Source organism: Neophocaena asiaeorientalis, unplaced genomic scaffold (assembly GCF_003031525.2).
Source record: "Neophocaena asiaeorientalis asiaeorientalis breed wild unplaced genomic scaffold, Neophocaena_asiaeorientalis_V1.1 scaffold59, whole genome shotgun sequence".
Taxonomy (NCBI): domain Eukaryota; kingdom Metazoa; phylum Chordata; class Mammalia; order Artiodactyla; family Phocoenidae; genus Neophocaena; species Neophocaena asiaeorientalis.
This window is the reverse complement of record NW_020174268.1, coordinates 1,421,517-1,447,667: the sequence shown is the minus strand read 5'-3', so window position 1 is coordinate 1,447,667 and position 26,151 is coordinate 1,421,517. Positions and strand designations below refer to the sequence as shown.

Here is a 26,151-nt window from a genome sequence, read left to right as displayed (position 1 = left end):
TCTTGTTCCTTCATCTGGTACATAGCCCTCTGCCTTTTCATCTTGTCTGTCTTTCTGTGAATGTGATTTTTGTTCCACAGGCTGCAGGATTGTAGTTCTTCTTGCTTCTGCTCTCTGCCCTCTGGTGGATTAGGCTATCTAAGAGGCTTGTGTAAGTTTCCTGATGGGAGGGACTGGCGGTGGGTAGAGCTGGCTGTTGCTCTGGTGGGCAGAGCTCAGTAAAACTTTAATCCACTGTCTGCTGATGGGTGGGGCTGGGTTCCCTCCCTGTTGGTTGTTTAGCCTGAGGCGACCCAACACTGGAGCCTTCCCCGGGCTCTTTGGTGTGGCTAATGGCAGACTCTTGGAGGGCTCACGCCAAGCAGTACTTCCCAGAACTTCTGCTGCGAGTGTCCTTGTCCCTGTGATAGCCACGTCTTCCCCCTGCTTCTGCCGGAGTCCCTGCAATACTAGCAGGTAGGTCTGGTTCAGTCTCCTATGGGGTCACTGCTCCTTCCACCTGGGTCTTGGTGGGCACACTACTTTGTGTGTGCCCTCCAAGAGTGGAGTCTGTGTTTCCCCCAGTCCTGTCAAAGTCCTGCAATCAATTCCCACTAACCTTCAAAGTCTGATTCTCCAGGAATTCCTCCTCCCGTTGCTGGACCTCCAGGTTGGGAAGCCTGACGTGGGCCTCAGAACCTTCACCCCAGTGGGTGGACTTCTGTGGTCTAAGTGTTCTCCAGTTTGTGAGTCACCCACCCAGCAGTTATGGGATTTGATTTTACTGTGATTGTGCCGCTACTACCATCTCACTGCGGCTTCTCCTTTGTCTGTGGATGTGGGGTGTCTTTTTTGCTGAGTTCCAGTGTCTTCCTGTCGATGATTGTTCAGCAGTTAGTTGCTAGAAAGATTTTTAAGTAACTGTTTGCAGTGGTTTAAATCTGAGTAGCCATCTTTGGACCTCCTAGTAATAGAAAAGCTCACCCTGATCTTATAAAAGTACAAATAAATAGATAAATCACACTCACACAGACACACACACAGTTCTAAGCTTTACACTAGGGTACTAGCATGGTCACCCGTGGGAAGGAAATTTCTGGGGATCTCTTAGAACAGACCTGCAGGATTATTATAGCAGGAAGCAGCAGCTGCTGGTGACAGTTCTTTCCCCTCCAGGGAGATGAAATGATGCAGACCAATGGTCTGACATTTCCCAAAGCACTATAAAAGCATAAATAAGAATCAGTGAAATGGCATATTGCTTTATGCTTTATTTTGGAATTTGAGAATTTCTTTGGCAAACCACTTTTCTTCCCCCCCAAGAGAACCCCTTGACCTAATTTTAGTAAGTTTTAACTGAAGGGTCTTGCTCACAGCACAGCGTGATTCAGAAGTGGCGTGTTGTTTCGTTTGGGATTTTCCTTTTAAGTCTCTGGAAAAATTCAGGTCAATCTGATACGTTTGCATTGAAGTAAAGTGACATCTGGATTTCAGTACTAATGGAGCGAAGAGTCAATGTAAATATAACCGCACAAACTCCATCACGTGTACGATAATCATAAGCTAAACTATTCTGAATGAAATTGCTGTCAGATAATGTGTCGGCTTACCAACACTAAGAACATTCCTAAAGCAAATCTCAATGAAAATTAAAATAGTTTTATGTGTAAAGAAGCTTGTCTTGTCCACATCATTTTAAAAGGCCTTCATGAAAGAGAAAACACGTTCAGCCATGTGCTTTGAAAAACACGCCCAGGGTGAACAGAGATCCCGAAGCTGCCTCCATGATTTAAGTGCCTCAACTAATATCCATGTTTTATCCAACACATATACCTTACTAAGCTGTAGTTCCACTGGGCTCTTTAAGGAGCTAAATATGTGGAATAGGGCATCGAGTTGAATATTTAGAGGAATTCAGGAATATAAACTCTATCCTTGTATGGCACTGGTAGAAAATTTTTTAAAAATCACAGTATGGACATGACCTAATTTCCTCATATTTTTTCCACTTCCCTGTAGTATTGGGTTGGCCAAAAAAGTTCGTTCGGGGTTTTTCATGTTATGGAAAAACCCGAACGAACTTTTTGGCGAAACCCAGTAATAGGAATAGTAACATAAGCACCAGCAACACTACTTAAGGCTTTCTGTGTGCCAGGCCCTTTTTCAATGAGTTATGTAAAGTAACCCACTTAATTCTCACAACAGCCATGTAAGGTAGGTACTATTATCTCCCAACAGACAGATAAGCCAACAAAGTATAGAGAGGTGAAATAACTCGCTCAAGGTCATACAGCCAGTAAGTCAGTTGCAGAGGTGGAATTTGAACCCAGGCAGCCTGGTTCCAGAGTTTGTACTCCAAACAACTGCATGATTCTGTCTCTCACCTCTGTAGGTGCACATATTTTTATAGCCCAGTATTACAATTCAAAGTGCGGGGAATGGCTTTGTCAGAGCCCCTAGGAGCTGTCCCCAGCAGGGGATTGGAGTACGCAGAGTAGCACCAGCTATCACTGGTATCTTAGCGTGTTTGAGAATTTGCAAAGCATTTTCACTTCGACTTGCTCCTTTCTCTGTAAAGACAGTAAAATTCGAAGGTTGTTATTAATGCACAGAATTTACAAAATACCTGTTATATGTCCTCTTCCAGAAGGTGGGATACCAGAAGATGTCCTCTTCCAGAAGATGGGATACCGTAGTAAATTAGACATGGAACTCGCTCTCCTAGAACTTATCTACTTAAAAGGACTGCGTAGTAATTAGAATGTTAGTAACAACCATTGCTACATGTGAATGCTTCAGAAAGGCAGTGCAGGCAGGCAGGGTGGCAACATCTTGTTCTTTCCTGATTCTAGAAGGCTGGTGAAAATTCACATGCCATGATCTCAAGGCTCTTTAAGCTCTGATTTCATTCATAGGAAGGGGATCTTATAACATTTATATATTATTTACTTTTTTGGTTGTTATTCCATTGCAGAAACATTTTGGTGACTTCCCTCTTCTAGATGTATATGTATATGTATACACACACACACACACACACAGATAAACTCTTCCCATAAAGACTTCCAACGGATATCTGAAGTCCATTACTACTTGTCAACCTTTCCGAGCCCTAATTTTTGCTAAAAAAGAATATACATGTGGTAGGACTCTCCAACCCTGAGAACATATGTCTGGAAGCTTAGCAGCAGCTGGAAAATTCTCATTCAGGAAGGGGGAAAAAGAAGCCTGCAAATTTTTTTCTTTAGGAAAAGCAAGCCAGCATTCATTTTTAAAGCTCCTACAAGATGGGAATTATTTAAAGTCTGCTGTTGAATTTCAGATGTTTGCCTGTATCAAACGATACTGGAAAAATTCTTTATTTGAAATGTTTGGACATGGAGCAAAGGAAATTTGAAGATGAATGAGAATACCATCCACAGACTCTACAGTCTTTCATATTTTGACATTTGTCTCCTTTTAAAGTTTTTCACTTCATTTTTACTTTTTCCAAATCTGTATCACAGAGTAGTTTATTATATCCAGAAATTTCAAATCCATGCCACATCAGGTACATCCCAGATTTCAAGTGGCATGAATTCTGTGGTGTTCTACTATGCCGGAAGTCTTTTGAGCTTTATCATGTTTGATAGTGGAGGTATTGTCACCTAGAAATGAATGTCAGGGATGTAGTTCACAAACCCTGATTCTGATGGACACTGTCATTTCATATGTTGGCAATCACAGAGGGGATAAATGACAGACTCAGGGTATTTCAGGATGGCTCCAGTTTAAGGAGTTTTTCATTGTTGTATTAGTGAATGAGAGACCAAGGTGCCCCTTTTTCTCTGATATGTGTCAGATGCCATCATGAAGAGTCATGAAGGACAGGCCTTTACCCACCTCATATATCTTTCATAAATATTTTAACCACAGTTTTTTAATTTCATCAAAACCTAATGTCCCTAAAGTAGGCTATTTTGTCCTGTATTCTGAAATAGTTCTGTGATACGGCCTGCCATAAGATAGGATTTGTAGAAGACATTTCTATTTGAGACTTTAAAATGGACTATTTTAATTTCTAAAATACCATTATTTAAACGCTAAGGGGTACACTATGAAGCATAGTCTAATGGGATGATTTCCAGATAGATTTTTTTAAATGTTAATAAATGTTTCACATTCAAAATGTTTAATATTTCAAAAATATTTAATTTTATCAATAAGATGCATATATATATACATATACATACATATATATATACTTTTAAAAATTGAAAGATACAGTAGGCCTATGATGAAATGGACCTCACCCCCAGCACACAGAAAAGCTTATAATTCTTTTGTATGTTTCTCTGTTTATACTTTTGCTGCTGTAGCTCTAAATATATTTGTGATATTGGCTGTATCATGTGTGTTTGTGTACGTGTATAATCACCATTTGTTGATTTGTCAAATTTAGATATTAATATATTGACTTACTATTATGATAAATAAGGATCTAGATTATTTGTACTACTACTGTCCCACTCTCAATATAGTATCTTTTTTTTTTTTTTTTTTTTTTTTGCAGTAAGCGGGCCTCCCACTGCTGCGGCCCCTCCGGCTGCGGAGCACAGGCTCCAGACGCGCAGGCCCAGCGGCCATGGCTCACGGGCCCAGCCGCTCCGCGGCATGTGGGATCTTCCCAGACCGGGGCACGAACCCGCGTCCCCTGCATCGGCAGGCGGACTCCCAGCCACTGTGCCACCAGGGAAGCCCTATACTACCATTTTTAGTTCTTCTTTTGTTACCTACATATTTTTAAATAATATATTTATTCCTATATTTCTATCTTATTAACTACAGGCAGTATCTAATGAATTCTTACCTTATAAGATGAGATTATTACCCTTTCCGTAACTTCTCCCTTTAATATTTTCTAGTTTTGCTCACTTGTGCTTTTAATTTTACACTACTAAGGTTGGTATCATTTATATTCTCTTTTTAATCATATTAAGACTTCAGCATTTTGTCAGTAGATTGACTCTAAAGGTTAAAAACCTCAACAAAAAATTATTATGAGTATGTAAGCATTATTATTCACTGCTGACCAAAGTAGTGTACTGTGATTACATTGCCTTATTTTTTGTAGCTATTTGTTTTTCCTAGAGTTTCTATTTGTTTTTAGTTTTCTTTCCATAATCTGTCTTTATGGCATCCTTAAGTACTTTCAGCTTCTTTGCAATACTCCCTTTTCCTAGATACTTCCTGCTGTCCCAGACTGGAGCAACTGTTATCTAGGCATCTTGTCTTCCATTAATCTTCCTGGGATCCACGTCTTCATCTTTCTCACTTTAATCCCATGTACTGCTGAAGCGTACATACCCTCTGCATTTTCTACCTAGTCTGTAAGGAAGACTAGTCTCTTCTCTCCCATTTATTTATTTATTTATTCAATCATCATTTATAGGATTCTGAACTCATACTATTTTTTTTCCTTTGGGTTATATGGTCTGGTACTATAATTATTTGTTTTGTTTCTCAAATTTTTCCAGTTTTGGCCATTGGAAGTTCTTTCAGGTTGGCGTCTGTGCCTTTTGACATGCCCAATATTAGTTTGTTGTTTCTATCATTATTTATTTTTTTATTTATTTTTTGCGGTACGCGGGCCTCTCACTGTTGTGGCCTTTCCCCTTGCGGAGCATAGGCTCCGGACGCGCAGGCTCAGGGGCCATGGCTCATGGGCCCAGCCGCTCCGTGGCACGTGGGATCTTCCCGGACCGGGGCATGAACCCGTGTCCCCTGCATCGGCCAGGCGGACTCTCAACTACTGCGCCACCAGGGAAGCCCACTATCATTATTTTTTAACACTCCATGCTTCCTGGCACTATATAAGGTGCTCCAAACTCATCCACAGTAGATGTTTAAACTAACCCACAGAGTGGAAAAATCAGTAATCTCATAAATATTTATTTAATGTTCAATGAGTATGCCAGTTGCTATGGGGAACAATGAAGTTTGAGGTATAATTTCTGCTTTCAAGAATTCTATAATCTATTTTCAGAGGTAAAATAAACTAATGAAAGATAATGGAAAATACAAGGCAGTACAAGATTAAATTAGTAAGGACTGGAGAAGCTCACAGAAGAGGAAAAAAATAACATTAATCTGAATATATCAAGAAAGGAAACCTAGAGAGGTGGATCTAGTTTAGTCAAGTGAAGTGGAAAGGAAAAAAATAAGTGCAGGAACTGTTATTTCAGGGTGTGAGAAGTAGTAAGAGACAAAAGCATCTTAGGTGAAGTTGACAGAATTTCTTGTTTAGTAAGACAAAGATCAACTAAAACTGTTACAAGAAGAAATAGAAAATAAGACTAGCTCTGTATTTGTTGAATTAATTGATTGACTTGAACACTCCCACAGCAACAACCAAAAAAAAAGAAAAAACCCTCCAGATCCAGATGGTATTACTGATGAATTCCTTCAAATATTTGAGGAAGAAATAATATTAATCTTAGGTAAATACAGAAAATAGAGTAGTACACCTCCTAAGTCATTTTCTGAGATCTGTACTACTTTAATACCAAGTTCTGATGAGGACACTATTAAAGAAATACACACTGATATCTGTCATGACCACGGACACAAAAATATTTAACCCACAATTAGGGATAGAATGCAGTGATATAGAAAAAGAATGATAGTTGCAGGATACAAAATTAATAATACATAATCACTGTGTTGTGCAAAGGAAGCCAGACAAAAAGTAACTTAGAATGTATGATTCTATATATATGAAGTTCAAGTATAGGCAAAGATATCAATGGTGATAGAAACCAGAACTCCTCATTTGGAAGGGCTTGACTGGAAAGGAGCTTTCTGGAGTGATGAAAATGCTCTTTATCTTAACTATTGTGTTGGTTACATTTGACAGAGCTCACTGAAATGTACACTTAAAATCTGTGTATTGTACTGTATGTAAATTACATCCCAGTTGAAAAAATTGAGGACGTAGTCTTTGATATTCCGTACTGATCTTTGAGGATTTATCAGACCTTGAGTTTTCAATATTCATAATCATAGGAAGGAATGTGACTTTTCTAAATCTTAAAGCCGCTTTGATTATTGCTTTCTACTCTCCTGGGCATGGAGACACACAGCAGTTTCCCCCCCCTTGAATTTCCACATTCTGTCAGTGTTCTTACAATTTTTGCCAAACCCAGGCTTAAAATTTTCTTATAATCTTTGACTGTTTCTTCTCTTTTATCATGAATTCCGTCTAATTCACGGAATTTCCTGTATTCTCTGCTTTTTCTTCCATCTGGGCCTTCCTTTATATTTTCACGCCTGTCTCTCTAATTCTCTGTTAGCAGTAGTCCTCTCCTTTTTTTTTTTCTTATTCTGAACACTGATGCCACATTTATCTTCAAAAACACACTCCTAGTCAACATCCACCTGAAACGAAAACACTTCCAATAGCTCTAAGCCAGTCACCAAAACTTCACATGTGTTTTTCTGGAATTCACACTCTAGTCTTATTCTCCAGCTCCATAAAATCTCCACTCCAGTCTCCAAATGGGTCTCAGTTCTCCTCATCTTTACTTTTTTGCTCACTAGTAAAGGGATATATGTGTCACCTTAAAAATTTCACTCTGATCTGTACCTCTTGTGAAGATACCTGTACTTGTAGACAGCAAGAACCTTAGTTGGGGAATTGTTCCATTGTTTTTTGTTTTGTTTTGTGTTTGGTTTTTTTGTTTTTATTTATTTTTTGGTTATAGGAAGACACTGCTGCCAAAGCTTTATCACTGACTAGCTTATTTAACAAATATGTATTGGGCACCTGCCATATACCAGGCACAGTACTGGGAGCTGTAGGTTGGGTTGCAAGCATGGTGAACATGGTGCCTACCTTGACAGAGCTTGAAGGCCCTAATTAGAGAGGAATTTAAAAAGTAAGTGCTGTGGAGGGGGAGGAGTCTCATATTAGCTATGTATTGCTGGTTAACAAATTACCCTGAAACTTAGCAGATTCCCCAGAGAAACAGAACAGGGTGTGTGTGTGTGTGTGTGTGTGTGTGTGGTGTATATGTCTATACACGCAAATATATATATACACAAATATAGGGAGATATAGTGCTGTGGAGGGGGAGGAGTCTCATATTAGCTATGTATTGCTGGTTAACAAATTACCCTGAAACTTAGCAGATTCCCCAGAGAAACAGAACAGGGTGCGTGTGTGTGTGTGTGTGTGTGTGTGTGTGTGTGGTGTATATATCTATACACGCAAATGTATATAAACACAAATATAGGGAGATGTACAGGTATATATCTTTACCCATCTATTTTACAGAGAACTTTATTTCAAAGAATTAGCTCACGTGATTATGGGGGCTGGCAAGTCCAAACTCTGTAGGGCAGGCTGGAGATCCAAGAAAGTGTTCATGTTTCAGCTCAAGTCCAGAGGCAGTCTGCAGGCATAGTGCCTCTTTCTTGGGAGATCTCAGCTTGTTTTCTTTTAAGGCCCTCATCTGACTGGATGAGACCCACCAGTATTACACAGGATAATGTGCTTTACTCAGTGTCTACTGATTTAAATCTTAATTTCATCTAAAAAATACTTTCATAGCAACATCTGACTGGTGTCTGACCAAATATCTGGGTACTGTGGCCTAGCCAAATTGACACATAATATTAACCATCACAGTCAGGAATCTGGCCATGGCTTAGAGGGGTCCTTCCAGCTCATGGTCTCTCACAAGGCTTCAATCAAGGTGTTGGCCAGACTCACAGTTATTACAAATGGGGCAGGATCTGAAGTTCACCCCTCTCAACTGGGGCAGCATCCATTTCCACGTTCCCTCAGTGGCTGTTGGCAGGGTTCAGTTGCTGACGGGTGGGTGGACTGAGGGCCTCAGTCCCTTGCCAAATGGTCCTCTCCATAGAGCACTTCACAACATGGCAGCTGGCATCGTTAGAGTCAGGGCAAGAGAGAGGTCACTTCCCATCCCTTCTGCCATACTCTGTTCATCAGAAGGCACTAGGTGTAGCCCACACTCAAGGTGGGGAAGGAGAGGGGGTTACACAAGGGTGTGAATACTAGTACAGAGTCAATCAAGAGAATCAATGGAAGATCCTTTCTAGTTTGAAATGTTTTAACTCTATGATGAGAAACTAGAGAAGGGATGGAATATTGTTATGGCCTAGGAAGATTCACTGAAAAGGTGAGGCTTCCCCCACATGCCCCAGAGCAACTAAGCCTGCATGCCACAACTACTGAGCCTGCGCTCTAGAGCCCGCGAGCCACGACTACTGAAGCCCGTGTGCCTAGAGCCGGTGCTCCGCAACAAGAGAAGCCACCGCAGTGAGAAGCCCGTGCGCGACAACAAAGACCCAGTGCAGCCAAAAATAAATAAATAAATAAATGTATTAAAAGAAAAGGTGAGGCTTCCACGTGCTATGCTCGGTGGGTTCATACACCTAGAGGAGGAGACACAGCAGCAGTTCCTAACAAGTGATGTACATCTGAATCACCTGTGGAGCATTTTTAAAATGCATATAGTGAGGATTTTCCTCTGGTGATTCCAATTTAGTTGACCTGGGGCATCCTTAGTTGAGATTCACTAGAATGTAACGAGCAAACTTTCTAATTGACCCAAGGGTTTGGGTCATAAATAGTCTGTTTTAAGGTTAGAGAGGGTGGTGGGAACACGTGTTCCTAATGAGGATGTAGATCTGATCCTTAAGAAAATAGGGAGCCGCGGTAAGTTCTTGAGTAGTGGATGAATATAATTAGAGTTACATTTTAAAAAATAGTTCGTTTATGCATTCATTCTTTCATTTTTTTTATTCTGATATTTATTTCTCACCACCATCGACCAGTCAAACAAGATGCCGAATCTTTTGACTGTTTGTAGGATGAGCTACAAGAAGGAACACCAGCAAAAAGCGTATGGTAGTACATGAAATGTGATGTCATGAGATGGATGAATGGGAAGAGGAGTTGACAGGATTTCCTAATTCAGTGGAAGGGATAAAGAAGGGTGAGAAAGGAATGATGACACCACGTCTTTTGCAAGGTCCCTCTCTTTAAGCAGACCTCCCGGGGCTGGGAAGCAGAGAAGGGGTGAGAGAATTCAAGTCACTGTGTGCTTTTAGCTCTACTGTTCAGTACAATATCCTATGGGTCTGACAAAGACAAGTAGCGTGGCTCAGTAAGCCCTTGAAAGAGGGATTTAGTCAGAGGCATTATATTTTAAATCCATAAATGATGAGATTCCTGCCAAGCTTCTTTTGAATCAAATAAAGTCCAGAATATGGGGGAAATAGGAATGCTCATTAACGTGATAAGACAGCATTTCTACATGGATGATACAAAATCAAATAGAGTCTTTGTTTTCATTGCTTGTGGAGAATCAAAGCTGGAATCCTTTTGTGGCTCTGTGCTTATAACAACATAGTGCATCTTTTCATCATACTTTCCAGGATAAAAGGGTGTATAGTTTCTCTGAGCAGTGACAGGCATGTTTCCTTGAACAATACCCTGTAAAGGTCACGTTGGAGATTTGAGTCACAAGCCCTGTGACTTAAATTTGAGGCTAAGTTTAAAAATGGTGTGCCCAGAGCTTGCCAATTCCACTAAAAAGCCCTGGTGTCATTTTGGATTACAGTTGAATAGAACAGGACCCAGTGGGATATTGTATCTTTCTTGGTAGCAATACATAGATTTTCTTCTTTGTATCGTTCCCTGGCTATGTCATTACGGTAGATATCTACTTTCACACCAAATCCTGGAAAATAACGTCTAATTTCATGGCCCTATTTTTTTTCTAAAGTAGCTCATTTTCTAGCTTTTCAATTATCATTAGAGGATTTCTGTGAAAGCCTAATTATTTGTGTGTGTTTAGTTATGGTTGATCTTGAATGCTACCTTCCTTACTGAAGCCTAGATTCCCCTCATTCCTGAGAAGGAGGATCGCCAGCCCTTTCAAAGTTTCAGAGCACTTTCTCCCTCACTGACGTCATCACGCTGTGTTCTATAACGGCACTACCACTTCTTCCTAACAATTGATGAGTTCTTACCATGCACCCCTTATTGTGCCAAGCAGTTTGTATGGGTTATCTTACTTAATGCTCACAGCAGCCTACGTGGGAAGTATATCATTTCTGTATTTTGCAGATGAGGAAGCCAAGGTTAAAGAGTTTAAATATCTTGCCCAAGATCATACAGCTAGTTAGTGATGAAGAACAACCCTAGGCAGTCTGGTCCAGACCCCATTCTTTCAAACACGTATTAGTACCACCTTCTCATAATTTTCGATGTCCAAGTTGCATCCGCTTCCGAAGCAGTAACATGCTTGAGGGAAAGGCTATCTTGCTTTTATCAGTGTTCCTGGAATTTTCTGACATACTGACTGACTCAGAAGTATGAACTATGATATTTGTCTTTCTCTGTCTGGCTTAGAGAAAGACAAATATCATATGATATCACTTATATGTGGAATCTAAAAAAAGGATACAAATGAACTTATTTTTAAAACAGAAATAGACTCACAGACATAGAAAACAAATTTATGGTTACCAGAGAGGAAAGGGGGAGAGGGATAAATTAGGAGTTTAGGATTAAAATACATACACTCCTGGGCTTCCCTGGTGGCGCAGTGGTTGAGAGTCCGCCTGCCGATGCAGGGGACACGGGTTCGTGCCCCGGTTCGGGAAGATCCCACATGCCGCGGAGCGGCTGGGCCCGTGAGCCATGGCCGCTGAGCCTGCGTGTCCGGGCAACGGGAGAGGCCACAACAGTGAGAGGCCCACATACCGTAAAAAAAACAAAAACAAAAACATACACTACTATATATAAAATAGATAACTAACAAGGACCCACTGTATAGCACAGGGAACTATACTCAATATCTTGTAATAACCTATAAGGGAAGAGAATGTAAAAAAGAATATATATATTTATATACATATATGTATAATTGAATCATGTTGCTATATATCTGAAACTAACACATTATAAATCAACTATATTTCAATAAAAATTTAAAGAATAAAAGAAGTATGCAAAGAAGAAGTGTACAGTAAATAGTGGTTGAGTGAATGTTTGGAAATTACCGTCGAGGTTTTATGGGAAACAGGGTAAACATTTAGGCATACCACCTGAAACTTTGTTTTTAAGGGATGTGAGGAAATCAGAAAGCTAGTATGTGAGACTTTAAGAAGAGTTTCTATTCATTTTGTATTCCCGTCATTTAGGTTAGAGTCCATGGTCCAGATATTTTCATTCCCTGTTCTTTGTCAAACTCTTCTTCCTTCTTTTATGCAAAGATAAACTGGCTCTGTTTGGCTCTGTTCTCTTTTTTTTCTTTCCCCACGTAATAATCCTAGGCTCCAGTTCTGCAGAGCTCTGAAAACTCTATCAGTTGTTCTTCCTTGTTTCTTTATTCATGCCTTAAGCTTTTGTTGCCTAAATTAAAATAAAATTTTTTAAAAGTTACATGTGACCTTCCTGCTTTATCCTTCTCTAGCCTTTCCAAGGAGCTTCCCAAGTATAGTGTGGTTATGACCTAGAAGTTCCAAGGCTCATACAGAAGGCTATGGCATTAAAAGCTGGCACGTTGAGGGGAATTTTGAAGTGATTGATTGGTGGGCAGTGACCCTGAAACATGCCGTAAGAGTGGGTGCTGGGACAGCTGGTGGAGAGTAAGCTGTTGGCAATAGAACAACCCAAAACATGTAGATTTTTGACTAAAAATAAGAACGGAAACCTAGATGGAGCCCTGCCGAGACTTGTCAGCCACCCTTTAGCTGTTAAGATGGATATAGCTACGAGGAGATGCAGTCCTGTCACTCAGAGACATCCACAGAAGATGCAGACTCTATTCCTGGTTGCATCAGGGATGCCATTCCCCTTAGGGAAAGGTGATGTTCTCTTTCACTGGGACGATGAAGGCACTGTGGGTCACATGGAGGCATCAGAGGAAGATGGACCGTTTGCATTGCTATCTCCTTGATGTCACACAGCACACAAACCTGCCCCACAACCCATGGGCACCACTGGGTTTCCAAAGAGCTCTCTTCGCATAAGGAGGAAGGTGGGAGAGGAAGTGCACTGCTTAAAGTTGGCTATCTGTATTTCTGTGGGGCCTGACTCAATAAGACAATGTCTGATATAAAACTAAAGCAAACGAGGAGAGGAATTTTCTTGATCTATTTAGTAGTACGTGAGTTACTTTAGTATGCAGCATTACCTGTTCTCTTGTCAATAATATTTCTGTTTATGAAATATTTTTCTTTTTTTATTGAAGCGTAGTTGATTTACAAAGATGTGTTAGTTTCTGGTGTTGAGCAGTGATTCAGTTGTATATATACTTCTTCAGATTATTTTCCATTATAGTTTTACAACATATTGAATGTCATTCCCTGTGCTATAGTGTAGGTCCTTGTTGTTTATCTATTTTATGTACAGTAGTGTGTATCTGTTGATCCCATACTCCTAATTTATCCCTTCCCTCCCTTTGGTAGCCATAGGTTTGTTTTCTATGTCTGTGAGTCTATTTCTGTTTTGTAAATAAGTTCTTTTGTATCATTTGTTTTAGATTCCACATATAAATGATATCATATGATATTCGTCTTTCTCTGTCGACTGACTTCACTTTTTATGATAATTTCTAGGTCCATCCATGTTGCTGCAAATGGCATTATTTCATTCTTTTATATGGCTGAGTAATATTCCATAGTATGTATGTGCCACATCTTTTTATCCATTTATCTGTCCAGGGACACTTAGGTTGCTTCCATGTCCTGGCTCTTGTAAATAGTGCTTCTATGAACATTGGGATGCATGTATCTTTTTGAATTAGAGTTTCCTTATTTTCTGGATACATGCCCAGGAGTGGGATTGCTGGATCATATGGTAACTTTATTTGTAGCTTTTGAAGGAAGCTTCTTACTGTTCTCCACAGTGGCTGCACCAAGTGAAATATTTTTCTAAATCACACAGGCCACAGAGTGAAATGAGGGGGAGAGTCAGCCCTGAGGCCTTTTAGGCTTTGATGCCTGGGCTGTAAACCTGACTTCAGGAATCTGTGCCTTAGCTTTCTTATCTGGAAAATGGGGCCAGTGCCCTCTAATTGCAGGGCCATCGTTCAGATTAAAGGGTCTGTGCCCAGTGCCTCACAGCTGGTGGGTTCTCAGTGAAAAGTAGTGTTCCCGCCTTCATGCTCATACCCTGAGCACCGTCCTTCAACCCTTGTCTGGTTAAATAAGGGGAAAAGCAGAGTTCGCTTAGTTATAAAATACTGGTGGCCTTTAGAAGTTTCTAAACACAATGCTGAAAGATTACCATCCACCCTGTCATTTATGAGTAAGAAGATCTGGGGGTACAAAAGTAATAGCAATTAATACTGTTATCTTAATAATAGCGGTAGGTGCTACTACAGCACTTTCTGACCACAGTGGCTGGTACTGGCAGTCATGGTGCTTTGGACACATCCTAATGGTGTGCTTTTTTTCTCCTTCCAGGAGCATCTGGCATGTCAGAGCTACAGTGTCTTCCATGGGACTTCCTTTGTGAACAGCTTCCGTTTAAAAGAGTTGTGTGAATACCTTGTTTCAGTCAAGTTCCCAAAGAACACATTTGTCTTCTGATCTGCTGGAGGTCTTAAGGTTTGTGTTAATTTTTCCATTTGTCTCACTGAAGTTATTATTAATTTTGAGGGATATTTTTTAAATGGGTAATAGTCATACCCTCTTGCAATAAGGACCGTGGAAGTAGGTTATGTACAGATTGTAATCCTTTGATTTCATTGGGAGATGGATATAAATGAGAAGAAATTTGATATGATCCTTTCATACTTACTGTTAGATACTCTGTGGGATGTTACAAGGATATTAGAAATAAAATATCCCCCAGGTTGGCTTAAAACAAGTTTTATTTCTGTGTTCATAAATTCTAACTGAACAGATCCAGTACATTTATATTGAGTGTCTACATATATCAGATTTTGTTAAGTACTTTCAATTAGCTAAGACCTCGCTGATAAATTATATTTTGAAACATTGAAAATCAAAACTGCATTTGTCAATACCAACTAGTGTTATCATTATGACATTTTTCAAATTATAAAACCTCAGTAGCCAGGATGTTTTCATCTAGCTCTGCCAAGGGGTCCTCACCCTATGATTGATGAGGATAGAACAGGGGGATGGTGGTGGTGGTTTAATGTGTGTGCGTTAACAACTCGAAAAATCACTAACAGTATTGTTGCTCACTTAAAGACAGAGCTTGCTAGCAAAGCAAGCATTTTATTTTGGAAGTGCGTGTTCTGCTTCTGAGATGGTACCAAGTAAACCACTTTTATTCTGAAAGTGCTTTCTGACAAAGACCTACCTAAAGGCTGAAATTAATCCACCCATCTTTCATAGATGGAAAAATGAGCAAGAGAGCAGATAAAGCTTGGCTCACTGAGTGGATAAAAACTAAGTGAAGAGCAAGGGAGAAGGAACAGAGTACTTTCCCTAGAATGACATGTCTTTTCCCACAGACTTTTATTTCATTCGGTTGGACTTTTATTCTGTCCACGGTGACAAATGTTTTCTCCTGTAATGGCCCTCTACTGTGGGTTTTTTTTTTAACTTGCTGAGAAATCAAAGTAGATTTCACTGCAGTGCTGGGCTAGATTCCAGTTTTCCCACCGCACCCTTCATTGCTGGGCCCCGTGATTGATTCACTTTGAAGGGTGAGGCATGTGGTACATACATATTGGGGGAGAGGACGGATGGGAGGTTGTGTCTCCATCTTTAACTCTCCAGTCTGTCAGCTTGGTAGGATGTTATGGTGTGCAGAGATGTAACAAGTGTCTGACGGGAAAAGAGGTGCTAGAAAGGCCTTGAGAAGTTACCTAAACGTTCTTCCCTAGTCTGCAAATAAGATCCCACTTGAACTGTCCGAAACCAATGAGAAACTATTTGTTTTCAGACCTTTATACCTAGGTATCCACTTTCCTTTTGAATCTTAACATAGATTCTCCTTTCTTAGAAACCTCACTGTCTAGAAAACCTAAGTGTTTCCCGACGTCCTCGCATGGCACTTTATCTCTTCTGTTATGGAGACAGAATATATTGGTCAGAGTCCCCCTGTATCATCATAGACTTAAGTCTCAAGTCATCCTTTTTCTCTTCAGGAGAGAGAAACCCATTTTTCTGAACCGTTCCTGTGAAATTGTACAGTCCACAAATTTATTGATCCCCACAGTTTTGTTCTGAGTCTCTTAAGTTCTCTACATTCCACTTAAGTTTGAGAATACAGACAGGTTGCAGGAACATGAAAAATCATCTATTGTTGTTTCTCAGTGGGGCCGCTATTGACATTTTCAGGGGGATACTTCTCTGTGATGCAAGATCAGCCCATGGATTTGATCAATAGAGAGGTTAGTAGCCCTGCCTTCAAGGAACTAAAGACCAGCAGCACCCCGCCACCCAGGCCCCAGTTGACGTGATAACCAAATTCAAACCTCCTTTGCCTGTCCCTGCAGAGGAGGACCCGGATTGCCCAGACCAGAGAGTCGCCGGTGAGAGTTGAGCATGCTGAAATGGGCAGAGTTGAGCAAATGGTGGGGCTGGGCCTGGACCCCAGTTTTTAACTCTGGGTGCCCTTCTCTTCCCCCCTATCATTCTTCAATGCTGGGTCTACACTGGCTTTTCAACTGTCTAGAAACACACCAACGTGTGTATATGGATACTCTTTTGGAGAACCAGAATTTCTGGTTTGGTGTTTAGGGGAGATCACTGTTGTTTGATGTGGGAACATGGAGAGGAGGAACAGAGTACTTTCAGAAGATAACATCAGAACTCAGTGCAGGGAAACAGGAGAGAGTAGACAGCTCTGGGGACTTACAGAAAAGACAGGGCTCGGACCCCAGAGGAAATAGGACCTCAGTGACTCATCAGCTCAGTCACTGAGAAAGGAAGGGGGGGTAGAGCATCTGAAGTCCAAGGGAAGACTAGAACAGGTCAGTAGCAAAGGAGTAGTTTTTCACTTGCTTTGTATCATGCACCCCAGTGTCAGCTCTCTGCTCCGTGTCACAGGCTTCCTCGGTAGTTCAGGAATCAGTTTGCGGGTAGCTCAAAGGGCCCTTCACTGCAGCTGAAACTCTCTCTCGCATCAGCCCCGATATCCCTCACCCAGCCTCCATCCACATTTCTGCCTTGTCCCTCACTTATCTTTTGGCAGCTGCCCCCATTCCTGCCCCCCATTCTTCATGTCTGCAGAGAATGAGGAAATGACTTGATGCCTTTTATTTTTCTGGATTCTTCCAATATCTCAAGTAAGGCTATCCATTAAAAGGAAAGGACAGGGCTTCGCTGGTGGCGCAGTGGTTGAGAGTCCGCCTGCCGATGCAGGGGACACGGGTTCGTGCCCCGGTCCGGGAAGATCCCACGTGCCGTGGAGCGGCTGGGCCCGTGAGCCATGGCCGCTGAGCCTGCGCGTCCCGCAAAAAAAAAAAAAAAAAGGAAAGGACATAGAAACAGCTTCTGGAAATTTCTCCCACAAAAGCTTTGTTAAGGGGTGTGATCTCTTGAGACATTTACCGTAATACAGGCACAATCTTTCCATAGAAAAACAAATTCTCATTCACTGCTATTTTCTTTGGACTTAACATAAGGAATCATTGAATTCCCTAGTACAGAGGTGACTTAATAAGAAAATGAGAAGAATTCATGATTTAAAGACACAGTTAGGGCTCCCCTGGTGGCGCAGTGGTTGAGAGTCCGCCTGCCGATGCAGGGGACACGGGTTCGTGCCCCGGTCCGGGAAGATCCCACGTGCCGTGGAGCGGCTGGGCCCGTGAGCCATGGCCGCTGAGCCTGCGCGTCCGGAGCCTGTGCTCCGCAACGGGAGAGGCCCGCGTACCGGAAAAAAAAGCAAAAAAAACCCACACAGTTATAAGTAGGGGTATCTTGGTTGTTACAGTTACTCTCCTCCTTAGCTTGCACGAAATACACACAGCAGCTACAGAGTTGCACATGGGAACTGAACTAAAGGACTCTTTTTCTTTGCTCTCTAGTAAAATGAAGAATCCTACATGATAAGATTTATCATCTATAAATAGACTACGTTTATGGAGATAGAAATAACATCAAAGGCCTCCCTTATCTTGTGTTGTTTAATTATTTAAAGCTTTATAACTGAGTTCCTGAGCCCAATTTTTCAAACATGGTGACTTTCCTGTCCTCTCTTCTTTGGCGCACGGGACACCAAGTTATATGTGACTTCCCAGAGTTTCTCATTTCCTGAAGTGCTCTATTAGCTCTATAAACATGGAAGAATAAATATTAGCTTTATGAGACCATGTTCCTCTACCAGTTGAAAAATAGCGTACAATAAAAAATACAAGGATGTAATGTTGAAAATTATAGGCCAGTATGCTCTCTTATTGTGGGTATATATCTAATCCTCATGCACAGAGACTGCGTTTTCAGAAAAATATGTGCTGTGTAATACCACTTGTGTCTGTGATGTATTTTCACCCCTCAGGTTTAACAGTATATCTCAAGTGAGTCTTGCCTCACTAGTGAAATGTTTCAGACTTATTTACTACTCTGATTTAAAAGCAAGCAAACAGAGCTCTCCGGATCTTGCTATTAATTCTAAAAATTACATATGATCCAAAGTTAAGATGTTTGTGGCTTCCTTTCTAATTACATTAGAAAATGTCTGATGGCAACTTTGAATCAAGAGGAAGTTTTGTGAGGAGTTTAAAAATAAAAAGTCAATTGTGGTCTTGCACTGCTAGTCAGTACTTTATGTGTGCAAATTGTTATTTCAAAATCCAGACTCTAATTACACATTTTTAGCAGCAGTGAAAATGTAGCATCCATTGACTGTGCCCCTAAAGCTTCACATTCACACCCCGTAAGGAAGAAAAAGAGTAACCTACATGGATAGTGTGTGAGTTGAAACACTCTTAAAACTAGAGGATTAAATATAATTATGTTCAGATAATTCACTTCTTTCTAGAAATGACCATCCATTTGCCAAAAGTGCCAATGATTCATCATATCAAGGACAGTTTCTTCTTCTACATTAACTCTCCATTGTTCCTCTTGCTAAAAACAGAAAATAATCAGCCTTGTGTATTCTGGGCTCAAAAGTAAGAAAATTGGACTTACTGGACTAGCTCCTTCTAATTGCCTAAATTTCTACAGCATTCTTCTTTTAAACAACAAAATTTTAAAATATATTAAATTTTATTATGAAGTAGTTTAAGCCTACAGAAAATAATAGATGTACCTACTGCCATATTTTATTTTAAGATTTTCATTTTTGATGACATTTATTGTTTTCTTTCTAACTTTATAAGCAAAACATACATGTTCATTGCAGACAAATAGAAATGCATAAAAACATAAAGGAAAAATTCGAAATCACCCATAACACCCCCCCTGAGAGAACCTTCATTGTTAGCATTTTTATGCATTTCTTCCCAGTGTTTACACATTTTTTACAAATTGAGGTATAATTGACCTACATCACTATGTTAGTTCCAGGTATGCAATATAGTGATTCAGTATTTCTGTACATGACAAAATGATCACTATGATACGTCTGGTTATCATCTGTCACCATACAAAGATATCACAGTATATCTACCTGTATCCCCCATACTTTACATTTCATCCCTGTGACTCATTGTTTTTTGTAACTGGAATTTTGTACCTCTTAATCTCCCTCAACTATTGCACTCATCTCCCAATCCCCCTTCTCTCTGGTAACCACCTCTTTGTTCCATTCTGTATCTATGAGTCTGTTCTTTTATGTTCATTTATTTGTTTTGGTTTTTAGATTCCACATATACGTGAAACCATACAGCATTTGTCTTTCTCTGTCTGACTTATTTCACTTAGCATAATACCCTCTAGGTCCATCCATGTTGTCACAAATGGCAAGATTTCATTCTTTTTTACGACTGAGTTGTATACCCCATCTTTATCCATTTATCTATTGATGGACACTTAGGTTGCTTCCGTATCTTGCCTGTTGTAAATAGTGCTGCATTGAACATAGGGGTACATATATCTCTTCAAATCACTGTTTTTGTTTTTGTCAGAATAATGCTCGGAGGTGGAATTGCTGGATAGTATGGTAGTTCTCTTGTTAATTTTTTGAGGAGCCTCCATACTATTTTCCATGGCGGCTGTACCAATTTACATTCTCACCAACAGTTGACTAGGGTTCCTTTTTCTCCACATCCTCACCAACACTTATTATTTGTTGTCTTTTTGATAATAACCATTCTCACAGGTGTGAGACGATATCTCATTGTGGTTTTAATTTGCATGTCCCTGATGACTAGTAATGTTGAGCATTTTTTCATGTGTCCATTGCCATCTATATGTCTTCTTTGAAAAACATGTCTGTTCACGTTCTCTGCCTATTTTTCAATCAGTTGTTTCATTTTTTGATGTTGAGTTGTATGAGTTTTATATATTTGGGATATTAACCCCTTACCAGATATATCACTTGCAAATATCTTCTCCCATTCAATAGCTAGCGGTTTTGTTTTGTTGGTAATTTCCTTCACTGTGCAGAAGTTTTTTCGCTTGATGCAGTCCCGTTTTTTAACTTTTGCTCTTGTTTCCCTTGCCTAAAGAGACATTTCCAGAAAGTTATTACCAAGGCCAGTGTCAAGAGTATACTGCCTATGTTTTCTTCTAGGAGTTTTATGGTGTCAGGTCATTTAAGTTTTTAATAAATTTTGAGTTTATTTTTGTATATGGTGTGAGAAGGTAGTCTAGTTTGATTCTTTTGCATATAGGCGTCCAGTTTTCCCAACACCACTTATTGAAGAGGCTGTCTTATCCCCATTGTGTATTGTTGTCGCCCCCTTTGTCATTGACTAATTGCCCATATAAGTGTATGTTCATTCCTGGGCTCTCTATTCTGTTCCATTTATCTATGTGTATGTTTTTGTGCCAGTACCATACTGTTTTGATGACTGTATCTTTGTAGTATAGCTTGAAATCAGGGAGCTTGATTCCTCCAGCTTTATAGTATGTTTGCTTTTACCAATGAAATTTTTCCTTTTATAGTTTTCGTATTTCTAAGTGTACTCTTTTCTTTTTTGCTTAGAGAAATTCCTTTAACATCTCTTGTAGGGCTGGTTTAGTGGTCCTGGACTCCTTTAGCTTTTGCTTGTCTGTAAAACTCTTTATCTCTCCATCAACTCTGAATTATAGCCTTGCTCAGTAAAGTATTATTAGTTGTGGGTTTTTCCCTTCATCACTTTCAAAATATTGTGCCACTCTCTTCTGACCTGAAGAATTTCTGCTGAAATGTCAGCTGATAGCCTTTGTGAGTTCCCTTGTATGTAACTAGTTGCTTTTATCTTATTGCTTTTAATATTCTCTCTTTATCTGTAATTTTTGCCATTTTAATTCTAATATATCTTGGTGTGGACCTCTTTGGGTTTATCTTGTTTGGTATTCTCTGAGCTTCCTAGACTTGGATATCTGTTTCCTTTCCCAGGTTAGGGAAGTTTTCAGATATTATGTCTCCAAATAAGTTCTCTCCTCCTTTCTTTCTCTCTTCTCTTTTTGGGACTCCTATAATGAGAATGTTTTAGTACATTTGATGTTGTCCCAGAGGTCTCTTAACATATCCTCATTTTTTTTTTAAATCCTTTTCTCTTTTTCTGTTCAACTTGAGTGATCTCCACTACTCTGTCTTCCAGTTTGCTGATCCTTTCCTCTGTATCATGTAATCTACTGTTGATTCCTTCTTTTTTATTGCAGTCATGGTATTCTTCAGCTCTGTTTGTCTCTTCTTTATATTTTCTAAGTCTTTGTTAAACTTTTCACTGTGTTCAGCAATTCTTCTCCCAAGTTCCTCAAGCACCTTGAACTCTTTATTGGGTAGATTGCTTATCCTCACTTCACTTAGCCCTTCTGAGATGTTACCTTGTTCCTTCATTTTGAAAATATTCCTCTGTGGTCTTATTTTGCCTGATTATTTGCTTTTATTTCTCTATATTAGGTAGGTCAGTTACATTTACCAATCTAGGAAATTTGGCCTTACATAGGAGACATCGATGCGTCTGAGCTGCACACTCCCCTCTGTTCACTGTAGCTGTATGATCTAGGTATTCCTTCCCCTATGTAGGCTGCATGGGCCCTTCTGTTGTGGTGGGGCTGATTACTGTGTGCTGATGTGACTGGTCTCCAGCCTGGTTGGTTGCCAGGCCCTGCCTAGTACAGAGGCTGCTGGCCACTGGTGGGCGGTGGGGGGCCTGTGTCCCAGTTAGCTGCCTGCATGACCCAGTAAGTCCTGGACCCGGTGCTAGCCTGACTGTGGGTGGGGCTGTGTCCCTGAAAGGCTGGCTACTAGGCCTGGGGCATCCCAGGACTAATGCTGAAAAGTTGGCGAGTGGGGCCAGGTCTAGGCACTAATAAACTAGAGGGAGGACTCCAAAATGGTGCCTGCCAGCACTAGTGTTCTCATGGTAGACTAAGCTCCTAAAAATGGCTGCCACCAGTGTCTCTGTCACCAGGGTAAGTCCCAGTTGCCTCTTGCCTCTCTGGGAGGCTCTCCAAGATCAGCAAGTGTGTCTGACTCAGACTCCTTTCAAATTATTGCTTCTGCATTGGGTCTCTGCATATGTGTGATTTTGCATGTGCCCTTTAAGAGCAGAGTCTGTTTTCTGTAGCCTTCCGGCTTTCCTGAATACAAGGTCTGCTGGCCTTCAAAGCCAGAAATACTGTGGACTCATCTTCCTGGTGCAAGACCCCCAGGCTTCAGAGCCCAGTGTGGTGCTCAGACTCCTTGCTTCTTGGGGGAAATCTATGCAATTGTGATTATACTCCTATTTGTGGGCCACCTACCTAGAGATGTGGGTCTTGACTATATGGCATCTCCGCCCCTCTTACTGATCTTGTTGTGGCTCCTCCTTTATCTTCAGTTGTAGAAGATCTTTTCTGCTAGACTTTAGATCATTCCCATTGAGAGTTGCTCTGTAAACAGTTGTAATGTTCGTTTCCTGTGGGAGGAGGTGAGCTCAGGGTCTTCCTACTCACCACCTTGGCCACCATCTCCACTGCCATATTTTGAAATGTTAATACTTCTAAAGTTGCTTCAGATATCTATTTTTTAAAGTGAAAAAAAAATTACCATTCTTTCTATTTACCTATCGCCATAGATACTATAACTTATATAAGATTTTGTATTTCACTCCTTTATATTATATTATATATCTGTTTCTGATTATGTCTGTGTCTGTATATATGGGCTATTATTTTTAAATTTACATAGATGGATCATACTGAATTTATACCTTTCAATTTGTTTTTCCTCAACAGTTTTGTTTTTTAGCATTATCTGCTAACATATGGACATTTGACTTATTCGTAGTAGTTAATTGTTTTATGTATCTACCTTCTCATAATGGAACATTCACCAGTCTTTTTTTTTTTTTTTTTCTGGACAACCACCTTCCTACACCCATCTCACCATTCACAGTAGACACGTAAACATGTAGATGTGGGTTTAACGTTTGGTAGTGCAGCACCCTCCCTGCCATTGAATAGGCACTTGAGAAACAGTTATTCTTTAACTCTACTAGAAAAACTTTTATTTCCTTCTTGTCAACAAAGTTTTCTATTTTGTTTTGTTATTACCATTAGATGTGCCTCTGTCCCTTTTCCACTGAATTTTCTGTGAGCAGTTTCTAATGTGGCTTTATTAATTCCATCTAAATCAAGTATATTTATGTGTAAGCAATGAGAAAAGACCAAAGGAATAGAGCAAAGACAAACAAGAGAGAATGAAAGAAGGAAGAAGGGATTACATCTAATTTTTAGCCTCTGAGACTCGATTGGTATTCCTGAGAGATACTTTTTAAAGGACGTTTGCACAGTTTCTTATTCTCCATCACCTCAGAGGTCAGCCAGCTTTGGAGGCCTTTCTCTCCCATTTAACCAATCAAATACTTCCTTTTGTCTCTTACTTTCATAATAACATTAGAAAAATGTATATTATCTTTTTTAATTTAGATATATTTCAAGATCTATCTCAAGTGTTTTTTTAGATTGTGGTGCCTCAAAAAATGGGAGCTATCAAAAAATCTGTAAATGGATATATATTTGTACTTTTTAGTAGATTTTACCATTGTTTTGCATTTTGCCTGGCATGTGCTAAATAAATATTTGGTGAATGGTTGAATAAATAAACAAAGAAATAAATATTTGTAGAAGTTACAGTAATAAATATTTGTAGAGGTTACATGGTCATTTGACTTAGAGGTATTTTAGTGTTACTAGTAGTCAGCTTTCATCTACTAAAACACTTAACCTCAACATTTAGATCTCCTCTGATTGAAAACTAAAGGTCTAAAAACAAATGAAAGATCACAGTTAACTGAGAGCACCAATTCCCAAAAGTTATTAAAATTAAAGTCTCTATTTAAGGTTACCAGATTATTTAGGGCTCTAAAACAAGTGTCTACTCCCTTAAAATTTTAAGAGCTGTATGTCTGTGTTTAGACTATTCTCAAATTCTGTTTTGTTATTCTAAGAAATTAAACTTTTATTAGTCCATTTTATTTTTGTACATGACAGTGGGCTGAGCCAGTTGACGCCACTAAAAAAGTGAAACTTTGAAAAATTGAAGAGTAAAAGCAATTATTTCTAGAACTGACAGAGCCTTTCCTGGGTTCAATTCTTGCTCCTTGTAATTATTTATTCCTTTCAAAATACTGGAAATTATTAGACTGTAATTGATCTCAGCACTTGCCAAATGTAATTTTCTATATAAAAACATTAGTAAGTATTGAGAATTTCCTTTCGTTTTCCCTTGCAAACAATGCTCTGGTCTTTTCTGAAAGTCAAGTTTATAGGGTTTTTCCCCACCCTTAATCTTTATTTTTGTTGTATTTGATGGAGTTCTACTAAGCTAAGGTGTGCACCAAATTTAGTTTGTAACTGAGTATAAGTCATCAGAAAATAGGATTTCAGCCAGAAATTCTTGCACACATTACCTCTAGCTGCTCTGCCAAGTGTCACAGTACTATTTAGGCCTTCCCATATGTCTGAAAACAGCAGGAAAATGCTTTTCAATCTTAGCTCACATATGCTTTTAAGTAGAATTTGTTCTGGTAGTACTGATATCCCCAGTATGAGATTTTTAGTACTGTTTTCTAATGGTAAAGGTATGCTTTTTTATCAGTATCCGTCATAATGATAGCTCTGCGGATGGCTCTGGGTTCTCATTTGGCATATTTGTTGATAAGAGGGCTAGAGGAGGGAGACCTTCAAGATGGCGGAGGAATAAGATGTGGAGATCACTTTACTCCCCACAAATACGTCAGAACTACATCTACAGGTGGAACAACTCCTACAGAACACCTACTGAACGCTGGTAGAAGACCTCAGACTTCCCAAAAGGCAAGAAACTCCCCACATACCTGGCCATGTGGCTGACAGGGTCTGGGTGCTCCAGCCACATGTCAGGCCTGTGCCTCTGAGGTGGGAGAGCCAAGTTCAGGACATTGGTCCACCAGAGACCTCCCTGCTCCACATAATATGAAACGGCAAAAGCTCTCCCAGAGACCTCCATCTAAACGCTAAGACCCAGCTCCACTCAACGACCTCAAGCTACAGTGCTGGATATCCTATGCCAAACAACTAGCAAGACAGGAACACAACCACACCCATTAGCAGAGAGGCTGCCTAAAACCATAATAAGGTTACAGTCACCCCAAAACACACCACCAGATGTGGTCCTCCACACCAGAACACAGGCACCAGTCCCCTCCACCAGCAAGCCTACACAACCCACTGAACCAACCTTAGCCACTGGGGGCAGAGGCCAAAAATAATGGGAACTGTGAACCTGCAGCCTGTGAAAAGGAGAACCCAAGCACGGTAAGTTAAGCAAAATGAGAAGACAGAGAAACACACAGCAGATGAAGGACCAAGGTAAAAACCCACCAGAGCAAACAAATGAACAGGAAATAGGCAGTCTACCTGAAAAAGAATTCAGAATAATGATAGTAAAGATGATCCAAAATCTTAGAAATAGAAAGGAGAAAATACAAGAAACGTTTAACAAGGACCTAGAAGAATTAAGAGCAAACAAACGATGAACAACACAATAAGTGAAATGAAAAATTCTCTACAAGAAATCAATAGCAGAATAACTGAGGCAGAAAAACG

The 26,151-nt window shown here is 40.0% G+C and overlaps 1 protein-coding gene across 4 annotated transcripts in view; it reads left to right on the top strand.

The window, feature by feature from the left end:
• The window catches only part of ENOX1 (ecto-NOX disulfide-thiol exchanger 1), a 590,187-nt gene that overhangs the window by 279,517 nt on the left and 284,519 nt on the right, over positions 1–26,151 (top strand). For all 4 annotated transcript variants that reach the window (XM_024755644.1, XM_024755643.1, XM_024755640.1 and 1 more), the window contains one exon: positions 14,467–14,610. The gene's annotated coding sequence lies outside the window, so the exon portion shown is untranslated. The remainder of the gene's footprint in view (positions 1–14,466; positions 14,611–26,151) is intronic.